A 13,555-nucleotide genomic window follows, 5' to 3' on the forward strand; every position below is an offset into this window, starting at 1 on the left:
GGGAGTGAAGGAACACGGGGGTGGGGAGGTAAGGACCACTGAGGGAGGAGGAGGGGAAGTCAGGACATATGGGGGGGGGGAGGGGGCGGAAAATTTTTTTTTGCCTACGGCGGCAAATATCCTTGCACCGGCCCTGCACACACTGCATTCACACACTGCATTCATGCACACACACACTGCATTCATGCACACACACACACTGAACTCATACACACACTGCACTCATACACACACGCTGCACTCATACACACACACATACGCACACACTGCATTCATTATACACACACTGTAAATAAATATTCAATTAATATATTTTTTTTAGGACCTAATTTTATTTAGAAATTTACCAGTAGCTGCTGCATTTCCCACCCTAGTCTTATACTCGAGTCAATAAGTTTTCCCAGTTTTTTGGGATAAAATTAGGGGCCTCGGCTTATATTCGGGTCGGCTTATACTCGAGTATATACGGTACTTAAAATCCGCTACCCCCAATCAAATACGGGGATTCAGTCCCACCAAATGGCCATATTGTATTAAACCCACCACTACTTCATAGTAACCCAATATCAGTGGGTCCTACACTAATTACGTCACAGTACCCAAATATCGGTGGGTCCTACACTAATTACGTCACAGTACCCAAATATCGGTGGGTCCTACACTAATTACGTCACAGTACCCCAATATTGGTGGGTCCTATACTAATAACGTCACAGTACCCCAATATTGGTGGATCCTACACCAATGATGTCACAGTACCCAAAATCGGTGGGTCTGACACTAATTGCGTCACAGTACCCCAATATCGGTGGGTCTGACACTAATTATGTCACAGTACCCAATATCGGTGGGTCTGACACTAATTATGTCACAGTACCCCAATATCTGTTTCCTACACTAATTTTAACATGGGAGATTAACTTGATAACTGTGATACTTACTAAAACTGCTTCCAAAGACTCACCTCAAATGTATCAAACGCTAGTGGTTATAATCCAATCAAACCTGAACAAACTGCTAATGGTTATCATCTACTACAACCAAACCTGTAACAACTGCTTATGGTTATCATCCAATCAAACCAAACCTGTAACAACCGCTAATGGTTATCATCCAATCAAACCGAACCTGCAACAACCACTAATGGTTATCATCCAATCAAACCAAACCTGTAACAACCGCTAATGGTGATCATCCAATCAAACTAAACCTGTTACAACTGCTAATGGTTATCATCCAATCAAACCGAACCTGCAACAACCGCTAATGGTTAGCAGCCAATCAAACCAAACCTGTAACAACCGCTAATGGTTATCATCCAATCAAAGCAAACCTGTAACAACCGCTAATGGTTATCATCCAATCAAACCGAACCTGCAACAACCGCTACTGGTTATCATCCAATCAAACCAAACCTGTAACAACCACAACTGGTTATCATCCAATCAAACCAAACCTGTAACAACCGCTAAAGGTTATCCTCCAATCCAACCAAACCTGTAACAACCGCTAATGGTTATCATCCAATCAAACCAACCCTGTAACAACCGCTAATGGTTATCATCCAATCAAACCAAACCTGTAACAACCGCTAATGGTTATCATCCAATCAAACCAAACCTGTAACAACCGCTAATGGTTAGCAGCCAATCAAACCAAACCTGTAACAACCGCTAATGGTTAGCAGCCAATCAAACCAAACCTGTAACAACTGCTAATGGTTATCATCCAATCAAACCAAACCTGTAACAACCGCTAATGGTTATCATCCAATCAAACCGAACCTGCAACAACCACTAATGGTTATCATCCAATCAAACCAAACCTGTAACAACCGCTAATGGTGATCATCCAATCAAACTAAACCTGTAACAACCGCTAATGGTTATCATCCAATCAAACCAAACCTGTAACAACCGCTAATGGTGATCATCCAATCAAACTAAACCTGTTACAACTGCTAATGGTTATCATCCAATCAAACCAAACCTGTAACAACCGCTAATGGTTATCATCCAATCAAACCGAACCTGCAACAACCGCTACTGGTGATCATCCAATCAAACCAAACCTGTAACAACCGCTAATGGTTATCATCCAATCAACCTAAACCTGCAACAACCGCTACTGGTTATCATCCAATCAAACCAAACCTGTAACAACCACAACTGGTTATCATCCAATCAAACCAAACCTGTAACAACCGCTAAAGGTTATCCTCCAATCCAACCAAACCTGTAACAACCGCTAATGGTTATCATCCAATCAAACCAACCCTGTAACAACCGCTAATGGTTAGCAGCCAATCAAACCAAACCTGTAACAGCCGCTAATGGTTATCATCCAATAAAACCAACCCTGTAACAACTGCTAATGGTTATCATCCAATCAAACCAAACCTGTAACAACCGCTAATGGTTATCATCCAATCAAACCAAACCTGTAACAACCGCTAATGGTTAGCAGCCAATCAAACCAAACCTGTAACAACCGCTAATGGTTAGCAGCCAATCAAACCAAACCTGTAACAACCGCTAATGGTTAGCATCCAATCAAACCAAACCTGTAACAACCGCTAATGGTTAGCATCCAATAAAACCAAACCTGTAACAATCGCTGTGACGGTCTGAATAGCTATCACCGTCTTGCATTCCCTTATTCCATAAAATAATCACGCCAATAATCCAAAGGTTCCAATATCGCTGGTTTCGCATAATAATCCACACATGAGCCAAAGCTTAATGCTGGGACAAGACTGGTTTAATGGGAAAACAGGCATTCAATTAATACAGTACATAACTCCTCCTCTGAGCCAGCGAGATAATTGAGTTTTTACTAAACTCAATTATCTGCTGATCAGAAAAAGTTAACAATATCAAGATTTTCGGAAATACCTCAAAACTGCATAAAACCCCCCCAAAAGTCATATCCCTGGGTAGCTGATCTCTGTGGGAGAAACATATAAAAATTTCAGCCAAATCCGTTCGGTAGTTTACGAACGGAACCGTGGAGAAAGTTGACCGGTCTGCCACGATGGTGAATCCGAGAAACAGTTCCAGAGGTTTTGTAGCAAGAGCCGGTCTGCGTTCATGAAGAGTCATACGAAAACCGCAATAGGTAAAATAGAGATGGTTCATGTAGAACAAGCATGTCAAACTCAAAGTCTGGCACGGGCCACATAAACAAGGTTTAAGTTTATGTTGGCCGCAAAAAAAAAATACAGTATAACCCCCCTCTACTAAACCACAGCACCCCCCTCTACTAAATCCCAGTCCCCCCCTCTACTAAATCCCAGTCCCCCCAGCCACCCTGTGCCAAATCTGATCCTCCCACTGACACACACACATACTCACAGACAGACACACACACACACTCCCTGACAGACACACTTACTTACTGACAGACACAAACACACACACAGACACACACTCACCGACAGACACACACACTCACAAACACACACACTCACCCACAGACACAAACATACACACACAAACACTCACTGGCAGACACACACACAAGCACACAAACTCCCTGACAGACACACACACACAAACACACACTGACAGACACATTCTTGCACACACATACTTAACTTTATTGCTCTGTGGTCCTTCTATCTGCTCCTCACTGCTCCCGCGCGCAGCTTAGTGATGCCGGGTACCGGAATATGACGTCATATTCCAGTGCCCAGCTTCACTACAGATGGCACGCGCGAGGGAGCAGTGAGGAGCAGGAACACTGAGCTCCCTCTCTGGCCCTCCTCTTCCGATCGGGTAAATGTTAGCAGAGTAGGCACCTACAATATGGGGAAAGCAGGTGCCTACTCTGCTGTAACACTGAGCATGCACTAGCGGCTCGCCGGGCCGCAAAGATGGTCCGTGTGGGCCGCATGTGGCCCGCGAGTTTGACATGCTTGGTGTAGAATGCTCCTTGCGTTCATCTGTTTCAAACTCCCGAATTTCGTTCGTCTAAAGCGCTGGGAAATAGAACGTAGGGGAGTTCCACCTAGACCGTGGTTCGTGCAAGTGCGTTGCCGAAAATAGTTCCAGGCACTCGACGACCAAGTCCCGCTGGCAGCGTTCAGGAGACAAGATGGCCGCCACCCATTGTTCTCACCACGTGTATTTGTATGCACGAAATGGCGGTCACCTAGGAGCATTCAATTAGTCTGCGTTTTTTTGTATTGCTACACAGTGTTCCATGTTTTAATTGGTCCCTGGGTGGTCTACGTTCGGCAAAACTAACAAGTTAACGAATGGCTATGAAAAGGAAACGAATAACAGAGGGAAGTTAGTAGCAGGAAGTGCAAATAGCCAAACAGTGATGGCAATTAGCCGAACGGTGAAGGGGTATTCCTTCACAACCGCTAATGGTTATCATCCAATCAAAGCAAACCTGTAACAACCGCTAATGGTTATCATACCATCAAACCTGTAACAACCGCTAATGGTTATCATCCAATCAAACCAAACCTGTAACAACCGCTAATGGTTATCATTCAATCTAACCAACCACTAATGGTTATCATCCAATCAAAGCAAACCTGTAACAAACGCTAATGGTTTTTATGCAATCAAAGCAAACCAGTGACAATGGTAAGTAATTGTTGTGCAATTTGCTGGGAAGACCATAGAGACTAACTATAGAGACTAACTGTCTGACCCAAGGTGGTCACGTATATGGCTGACGGATTCTGTAAAATACTAAAGGTTGAGGAGAGGAGTGTTTTTTTTTACATATATTTAATTTAGCACAGAATCTAATAATTTTCAAAACTTGATGAACGGATTATTATATTAAAATAGTTTTGAGTTGTCCTTTAAAGGTTTTCCTTATATAAATCCATTTTAGCTTAGAATGTCTTCTGGAAGACACTACACATTTATACGAATGGTTCAATGACCAAGCCCTAGGGAGGACAATTAAAATCTATGAGACACAATAAAATGATTACGTAGTTCACAGCAATTGGAGGACCTATCTGGATTCTCTCGCTCTAACAAACATCTGCTCTAGAAGGCTTTAAAGGATAATGTCTTTTATCTGAAATTATTCTGAAATGGCCCACGGGAAATCTGCCCACAAACAACCCAAAAACAGTCATACATTTAGTCTCTTAATGGACTCTCTCAATCTGCTGAACATCGTTTACCATGTTCACTAATTACTTTAACACCGTGCAACCTTTAAATAAAACACAGCTACAAAAATGTCACCTGCCTTGGGCTCCATACATTTCATAATTAGAGCTATAACAACGTTCAGCAATAACAATACTGCCTATCCTGAGGATGCTTTGTAAACATTAGAAGTAGTAATTAGTCGATATTTCTCTGGTACAACATACTCATGCCCCCTATGTCTGCTTCTAACTCCGCAGGTATCTTCGCTTGTATAGTTCTCGTCTGTTAGACACCAGGGCGCTGGCAGATAGACAAAGGACATCCAATGGTTGGCGTCTACTACCCACTAACAAACTATCGGTGCATGCCAGAGAAATATTCAGCCACATCCCTTAGCCCAGCTAGCCAATTTCTGCATGCACAAGGACATCGAGGTACTATAGTCACTTTGGTAGTCAATCATCGAGATTGGAAACCCTCATTGACTCGCAAGGCTTCAAGCAATGATCCAGAACATCCGAAGCTGCCTGATAGTGATAGGCATGTGATTGCATGGCTCCAATAGTGATCACATTCCTGAGACAGCCCACAACTATTGCTGGACTCCCTTACTCAAAAGGAATAAAGTGATCGCTTGATGCTGCCTTACGATTCATTGATCTTACTAACGCACTTATTGAAAGCTCCCAAGGCCCACCTACTATTAATACCTCTGTCAGTGGCGCATATTCACATCACAATTATTGCAAGAAAAGCATCACAATTTAAATGAAAATACGAAAAAGAAAAAAAAATACACACCTAATGCCTAGAATTGCCCTAATACAGCCCTAAGTCAGGGTGTTTGTAGCAAATATGTCTATTGTATTGCAGTAAAAGCGAACAGTATTCAAGTATACATTTCTTAATTTCTCACACTTTTTTTTAGATTTTATTAATATTCGATTACGTGGAATACCGTATATACTCGAGCATAAGCCGACCCGAATATAAGCCGAGGCCCCTAATTTTACCCCCAAAAACTGGGAAACGACTCGAGTATAGGACTAGGGTGGGAAATGCAGCAGCTACTGGTAAATTTCTAAATAAAATTAGATCCTAAAAAAATTATATTAATTGAATATTTATTTACAGTGTGTGTATATAATGAATGCAGTGTGTGTGTATGAGAATGCAGTGTGTGTGTATGAGAATGCAGTGTGTGTGTATGAGAATGCAGTGTGTGTGTATGAGAATGCTGTGTATGAGTGCAGTGTGTGTGTATGAATGCAGTGTGTGTGTATGAATGCAGTGTGTGTATGAGTGCAGTGTGTGTGTATGAATGCAGTGTGTGTGTGTGAGTGCAGTGTGTGTGTGTGTGAGTGCAGTGTGTGTGTGTGTGTGTGAGTGCAGTGTGTGTGTGTATGAGTGCAGTGTGTGTGTGTATGAGTGCAGTGTGTGTGTATGAATGCAGTGTGTGTGTATGAATGCAGTGTGTGTATGAATGCAGTGTGTGTATGAATGCAGTGTGTGTATGAATGCAGTGTGTGTATGAATGCAGTGTGTGTGTATGAGTGCAGTGCGTGTGTATGAGTGCAGTGTGTGTGTATGAATGCAGTGTGTGTGTATGAATGCAGTGTGTGTGTATGAATGCAGTGTGTGTGTATGAGTGCAGTGCGTGTGTATGAGTGCAGTGCGTGTGTATGAATGCAGTGCGTGTGTATGAATGCAGTGCGTGTGTATGAGTGCAGTGCGTGTGTATGAGTGCAGTGCGTGTGTATGAGTGCAGTGCGTGTGTATGAATGCAGTGTGTGTGTATGAATGCAGTGTGTGTGTATGAATGCAGTGTGTGTGTATGAATGCAGTGTGTGTGTATGAATGCAGTGTGTGTGTATGAGTGCAGTGTGTGTGTGTATGAATGCAGTGTGTGTATAGGTGTGTGTGTGATGCAGAGCCTTGTTGGGGGTTGGGCATTTTTATTATTATTTTTTTAATTATTATAATTGTAATATTTTTTGTGTTATATTAATTTTTTTATTATTTTTTTTTTTTATATTATTATTTTTTTTATTATTTTTTATGTTTTTTTTTTTTTTCGTCCCCCCCCTCCCTGCTTGATACATGGCAGGGAGGGGGCTCTCACTCCCTGGTGGTCCAGTGGCATTGGCAGTCCAGTGGGGGGGAAGCTGGCAGAGAGCGCTTACCTCTATTGCAGCTCCTGTCAGCTCCCTTTTCCTCCGCGCCGGTCCGGTCAGCACCTCTGTCAGCTCACACTGTAAGTCTCGCGAGAGCCGCACTATGACCCTGCGGCTCTCGCGAGACTTACACTGGGAGCTGACAGAGGTGCTGACCGGACCGGCGCGGAGGAGGAGGGAGCTAACAGGAGCTGCAAGAGAAGTTAGCGCTCGCTGCCAGCCCCCACAGCCCCCAGTCATGGCAATATAAATTGCCATAATACAGACAATTGACTCGAGTATAAGCCGAGTTGGGGGTTTTCAGCACAAAAAATGTGCTGAAAAACTCGGCTTATACTCGAGTATATACGGTATATAAATATTTGCTGTGAAATGAAAGCCCTGGTTCTCCTGAACAAAATGATATATAATAAAGGTGAATGCACTTAATATTAAAAGTGAATTACGGTTGAACAGACATATAGCGCAAATTAAAGGTTTTGATCAGAACATGGACAATTGCCTCCATCCTTAAGAGATTTAAGGGAAACTATAGTCCCAGGAACATAATCTTTCCCTTCTGTCACTTATCTGGGTCCAGCACCGATGTCTCACAGCGCTGGCTTGGGTCCACCTTCACTCCTGCCCTGCCGGGTGACGCAACGGCTGCGCTAGCATTAGGATTTCTCCATAGGAAATTATACAATGCTTTACTATAGGATTTTGGGTGACGCTGGACCATAACTCACCCAACGACATGGAAGTCCCTCTAGTGGCGGTCTGGTAGACAGCCATTAGAGGTGGAGTTAACCCTGGGTTAAGTGACCTGCGAATATGAACCCATATTATATAGTGTCCACTTTAAGGAGTTAATGCAGTTGTTATTTGTGCGCCTGGCACCCCGAATGGGTGCCTCCACCAATCACTGCTTCCTAGTACCTCCGAGTACTTCCAAGCACTCCACCAGACACCATCAGCACCGCAGTCCCCACTTCCAGCGTTACAGCTTGGCTAGGTCTCGCGGTCCTCCACTCACCCTGGACCCAGGACCAGGATCCAGCTTCCAGTGGGTAGACCTCACCTCCAAGAGGTAGCAATATGCTCTTGAAAGAGCAAGTGATTATAATCCCAGAGGAGTATAGTGATATAGCAATCCCCAGGGTAGATACAGCCGTTTTCCCCACACATGAGACGAGGCTCTATGTTGAGGGCAAGCAGGAACTCATTTAATGGTAGCGACAACTGGCCTTTTATGCAAGTTCCAATGCAAGGAGTACTACCGTCTGGACCTGAGAGTAAACCACAGCAGAAACAAATACACAATTACATTGGCTCTCATGTCCAGGACACTGCCACACATAATAGATGAATCCCCCCTCTGTACCTGGGAGATAATTGAATCAAGCACTGAACTAAACTCAATAATCTCCAAACACAAAACACACATTTCTACAAAACCTCAAAAACAAAATGTCACATCCCCTGATAGCCCTGATCTGGGTGACCAACATATCCGAAATCACCCAGATCAGTTCAGGGGTTCAGGAATTATCTGGAATTCATTTATTTTACCGACCGCAGGCATGGTCCCATGCCCAAAATAGTTATTATTAACCCCTGTATTATATTATTATTATTAACCCCTGGCTCTGTGTATTATATTATTATTATTATTAACCCCTGGCTCCCCGTATTATATTACTATTATTATTATTATTAACCCCTGGCTCCCTGTATTATATTATTATTATTATTAACCCCTGGCTCTGTGTATTATTATTATTATTAACCCCTGGCTCCCTGTATTATTATTATTATTATTAACCCCTGGCTCCCTGTATTATATTATATTATTAAAATTAACCCCTGGCTCCCTGTATGATAGTATTATTATTATTAACCCCATGCTCCCTGAATTATATTATTAACCCCTGGCTCCCTGTATTATATTATTATTATTAACCCCTGGTTCCCTGTATTATATTATTATCCCCTGGCTCCCTGTATTATATTATTATTAACCCCTGGCTCCCTGTATTATATTATTATTATTAACCCCTGGCTCCCTGTATGATATTATTAATTTTAACCCCTAGCTCCCTGTATTATATTATTAACCCCTGGCTCTGTGTATTATATTATTATTATTATTATTATTATTAACCCCTGGCTCCCTGTATTATACTTTTATTATTAACCCCTGGCTCCCTGTATGATATTATTATTATTAACCCCTGGTTCCCTGTATTTTATTATTAACCCCTGGCTCCCTGTATTTTATTATTATTATTATTAACCCCTGGCTCCCTGTATTATATTAATATTAACCCCTGGCTCCCTGTATTATATTATTATTAAACCCTGGCTCCCTGTATTATATTATTATTATTATTATTAACCCCTGGCTCCTTGTATTATATTAGTATTAACCCCTGACTTCCTGTATTATATTATTATTAACCCATGGCTCCCTGTATTATATTATTATTAACCCCTGGCTCCTTGTATTATATTAGTATTAACCCCTGACTTCCTGTATTATATTATTATTAACCCCTGGCTCCCTGTATTATATTATTATTAACCCCTGGCTCCTTGTATTATATTATTATTAACCCCTGACTTCCTGTATTATAATATTATTAACCCCTGGCTCCCTGTATTATATTATTAACCCCTGGCTCCTTGTATTATATTAGTATTAACCCATGACTTCCTGTATTATATTAGTATTAACCCCTGGCTCCCTGTATTATATTAGTATTAACCCCTGACTTCCTGTATTATATTATTATTAACCCCTGGCTCCCTGTATTATATTATTATTAACCCCTGACTTCCTGTATTATATTATTATTAACCCCTGGCTCCCTGCATTATATTATTATTAACCCCTGGCTCCCTGTATTATATTTTATTATTATTATTATTATTATTAACCCCTGGCTCTCTGTATGATATCATTATTAACCCCTGGCTCCCTGTATTATATTATTATTAACCCCTGACTTCCTGTATTATAATATTATTAACCCCTGGCTCCCTGTATTATATTATTAACCCCTGGCTCCTTGTATTATATTAGTATTAACCCCTGGCTCCCTGTATTATATTAGTATTAACCCCTGGCTCCCTGTATTATTTTATTATTAACCCCTGACTTCCTGTATTATATTATTATTAACCCCTGGCTCCCTGTATTATATTATTATTAACCCCTGACTTCCTGTATTATATTATTATTAACCCCTGGCTCTGTGTATTATATTATTATTATTATTAACCCCTGGCTCTGTGTATTATATTATTATTAACCCCTGGCTCTGTGTATTATATTATTATTATTATTATTAACGCCTGGCTCTGTGTATTATATTATTATTATTAACCCCTGGCTCTGTGTATTGTATTTTTTTATTATTATTATTAAACGCCTGGCTCTGTGTATTAGTATTATTATTAACGCCTGGCTCTGTGTATTATATTATTATTATTAACCCCTGGCTCTGTGTATTGTATTTTTTTATTATTATTATTATTATTATTATTAAACGCCTGGCTCTGTGTATTAGTATTATTATTAACGCCTGGCTCTGTGTATTATATTATTATTATTAACCCCTGGCTCTGTGTATTGTATTTTTTTATTATTATTATTATTATTATTAAACGCCTGGCTCTGTGTATTAGTATTATTATTAACGCCTGGCTCTGTGTATTATATTATTAACCCCTGGCTCTGTGTATTATATTATTATTATTATTATTAACCCCTGGCTCTGTGTATTATATTATTATTATTATTAACCCCTGGCTCTGTGTATTATATTATTATTATTAACCCCTGGCTCTCTGTATTATTATTTTTAACCCCTGGTTCCCTGTATTATATTATTATTATTAACCCCTGGCTCCCTGTATTATATTATTATTATTATTATAAACCCCTGGCTCCCTGTATGATATTATTATTAACCCCTGGCTCCCTGTATTATATTATTATTAACCCCTGGCTCCCTGTATTATATTATTATTAACCCCTGGCTCCCTGTATTATATTATTATTAACCCCTGACTTCCTGTATTATAATATTATTAACCCCTGGCTCCCTGTATTATATTATTAACCCCTGGCTCCTTGTATTATATTAGTATTAACCCCTGGCTCCCTGTATTATATTAGTATTAACCCCTGGCTCCCTGTATTATATTAGTATTAACCCCTGACTTCCTGTATTATATTATTATTAACCCCTGGCTCCCTGTATTATATTATTATTAACCCCTGACTTCCTGTATTATAATATTATTAACCCCTGGCTCCCTGTATTATATTATTAACCCCTGGCTCCCTGTATTATATTAGTATTAACCCCTGGCTCCCTGTATTATATTAGTATTAACCCCTGACTTCCTGTATTATATTATTATTAACCCCTGGCTCCCTGTATTATATTATTATTAACCCCTGGCTCCCTGTATTATATTATTATTAACCCCTGACTTCCTGTATTATATTATTATTAACCCCTGGCTCCCTGTATTATATTATTATTAACCCCTGGCTCCCTGTATTATATTATTATTAACCCCTGACTTCCTGCATTATATTATTATTAACCCCTAGCTCCCTGTATTATATTATTATTAACCCCTGGCTCCCTGTATTATATTATTATTATTAACCCCTGGCACTGTGTGTTATATTATTATTAACCCCTGGCTCCCTGTATGATATTATTATTAACCCCTGGCTCTGTGTATTATATTATTATTATTATTAACCCCTGGCTCTGTGTATTGTATTTTATTATTATTATTAACGCCTGGCTCTGTGTATTATATTATTATTATTATTAACGCCTGGCTCTGTGTATTATATTATTATTATTATTAACCCCTGGCTCTGTGAATTATATTATTATTATTATTATAATTAACGCCTGGCTCTGTGTATTATATTATTATTATTATTAACCCCTGGCTCCCTGTATTATATTATTATTAACCCCTGGCTCTGTGTATTATATTATTATTATTATTATTAACCCCTGGCTCTGTGTATTATATTATTATTATTATTATTAACCCCTGGCTCCCTGTATTATATTATTATTAACCCCTGGCTCTGTGTATTATATTATTATTATTAACCCCTGGCTCCCTGTATTATATTATTATTATTAACCCCTGGCTCTGTGTATTATATTATTATTATTAACCCCTGGCTCTGTGTATTATATTATTATTAACCCCTGGCTCTGTGTATTATATTATATTATTATTAACCCCTGGCTCCCAGTATTATATTATTATTAACCCCTGGCTCCCAGTATTATATTATTATTATTATTATTATTATTAACCCCTGGCTCTGTGTATTATATTATTATTAACCCCTGGCTCTGTGTATTATATTATTATTAACCCCTGGCTCTGTGTATTATATTATTATTATTATTATTAACCCCTGGCTCTGTGTATTATATTATTATTAACCCCTGGCTCCCCGTATTATATTATTATTATTAACCCCTGGCTCCCAGTATTATATTATTATTAACCTCTGGCTCTGTGTATTATTATTAACCCCTGGCTCTGTGTATTATATTATTATTAACCCCTGGCTCTGTGTATTATTATTAACCCCTGGCTCTGTGTATTATTATTATTATTAACCCCTGGCTCTGTGAATTATATTATTATTATTATTAACCCCTGGCTCCCTGTATTATATTATTATTAACCCCTGGCTCTGTGTATTATATTATTATTATTAACCCCTGGCTCTGTGTATTATATTATTATTAACCCCTGGCTCTGTGTATTATATTATTATTAACCCCTGGCTCTGTGTATTATATTATTATTATTAACCCCTGGCTCCCAGTATTATATTATTATTAACCCCTGGCTCTGTGTATTATTATTATTATTATTATTAACCCCTGGCTCTGTGTATTATTATTATTATTATTATTAACCCCTGGCTCTGTGTATTATATTATTATTAACCCCTGGCTCTGTGTATTATTATTATTATTATTAACCCCTGGCTCTGTGTATTATTATTATTATTATTAACCCCTGGCTCTGTGTATTATATTATTATTATTATTATTATTATTATTATTAACCCCTGGCTCTGTGTATTATATTATTATTATTATTAACCCCTGGCTCTGTGTATTATATTATCATTATTATTAACCCCTGGCTCTGTGAATTATATTATTATTAACCCCTGGCTCTGTGTATTATATTATTATTAACCCC

At 39.2% G+C, this 13,555-nt stretch overlaps 1 protein-coding gene across 2 annotated transcripts in view; it reads right to left on the reverse strand.

Annotated features, from left to right (window-relative positions):
- Positions 1-13,555, reverse strand: part of LOC134582566 (protein-L-isoaspartate(D-aspartate) O-methyltransferase-like) — a 32,790-nt gene that overhangs the window by 18,733 nt on the left and 502 nt on the right. The gene's annotated exons all lie outside the window — the stretch shown is intronic.

This window comes from Pelobates fuscus, chromosome 13 (assembly GCF_036172605.1).
Source record: "Pelobates fuscus isolate aPelFus1 chromosome 13, aPelFus1.pri, whole genome shotgun sequence".
Taxonomy (NCBI): domain Eukaryota; kingdom Metazoa; phylum Chordata; class Amphibia; order Anura; family Pelobatidae; genus Pelobates; species Pelobates fuscus.